The sequence below is a fragment of the Arachis ipaensis genome, chromosome B6 (assembly GCF_059453495.1).
Source record: "Arachis ipaensis isolate K30076 ecotype BB chromosome B6, ASM5945349v1, whole genome shotgun sequence".
Taxonomy (NCBI): Eukaryota; Viridiplantae; Streptophyta; class Magnoliopsida; order Fabales; family Fabaceae; genus Arachis; species Arachis ipaensis.
In genome coordinates this window covers 106,058,450-106,059,701 of record NC_142441.1, presented here as the reverse complement: position 1 = coordinate 106,059,701, position 1,252 = coordinate 106,058,450, and the positions used below count along the sequence as shown (strand labels likewise).

General features: G+C 42.8%; 1 non-coding gene across 1 annotated transcript; it reads right to left on the bottom strand.

Annotated features, from left to right (window-relative positions):
- Positions 1-670: 670 nt before the first annotated feature.
- Positions 671-778, bottom strand: LOC148562178 (small nucleolar RNA R71). Its single transcript, XR_015887066.1, has one exon. It is a non-coding gene; the product is annotated as a small nucleolar RNA R71 (small nucleolar RNA).
- Between the last annotated feature and the right edge of the window lie 474 nt (positions 779-1,252).

Below are 1,252 nucleotides of genomic sequence, written 5' to 3'. Positions count from 1 at the left end.
CCATCAATTTTTGGCGCCGTTGCCGGGGAGTTGCAATAGAGTGCTAATTTTATTAATTAGAATTTATTTATTTGCATTTTATTTAATTTTGCTACTATGAGCTGCATGTTTCTTCCGTCAAATGACGCGTTCACTTCCTGATCCGCGCTTGCTAATATTCGATCCTGAAATTGAAAGGACTATTTCACGAATAAGGAGAGAACAACGTAGGTTAGCCCGCTCTGAGGGCGGATCTGAAAGTGAATCTGAGGAAGAAACCAGCCCCCGTTCTACTGATTCGGTTGTTTTACGTGCAGAAAACATGGCAGCTAGAAGATTTACCATTCAGGAGGAAGGAGCTCCTGATTTTACAATGCAACCGTTTCAAGCGCATCATCCAGCGGTAGCTATGGATTTTGAAATAAAGACCGCACTGCTAAATTTGATGCCCAAGTTTCATGGCCTACCTACTCAAGAGCCTATCAAGCACTTGAGAGACTTCCAGGCAGCCTGTTCTACTGTCAGGCGTGATGGCACTGATGAAACTTCAATCTTGCTGAAAGCTTTTTCGTTCTCTCTTGAGGGAAAAGCAAGAGAGTGGTACTACACTCAACCTCTAGCAAATGTATCCAACTGGGATACACTCAGAAAGGAGTTTCTGGAGAAATTCTTTCCATCTGAAGTTACTGATAAACTGAGGAAGGATATCTCTACAATTGTTCAGGATGACAATGAGACTCTCTTTGAATACTGGGAGCGCTTCAATAATCTTCTAGAAGTATGCCCTCACCACATGATTGACAAGATCGTGCTACTCAGCTATATCACACAAGGTATGAGGCCCTAAGATAAGACCACATTGGAAAATGCCAGCAATGGGTCTATGAAGAAGTACAAGACCACTGATGAAGCTTGGCAATTGATCAGTGATTTAGCTGAATCTACTCGGAACCACAGACAGAAGCAAGGTCGTTCAAAAGCCGTTGCAGAAGTATTTTCTGGCATAGAGACTGCTGCTCTAAATTGAAGCATCTGTGAGATGACCAACCTGTTGAAGCAAATGCAGTTGAGTCAACAAGCTCAGCAAACTCAACCACAGCAAAACCAACAACTAGTTCCACAAAGAATTTGTGGAATTTGTGCTGATTACAGCCATTACACTGATGAATGCCCGCAGCTCCAACAAGAAGACAACATGGTGGCATCCACTTACAACTTCTATGACCTCCCCAACCAAGGGTACAATCAAAGTGGAAATAATAACCATGGATGG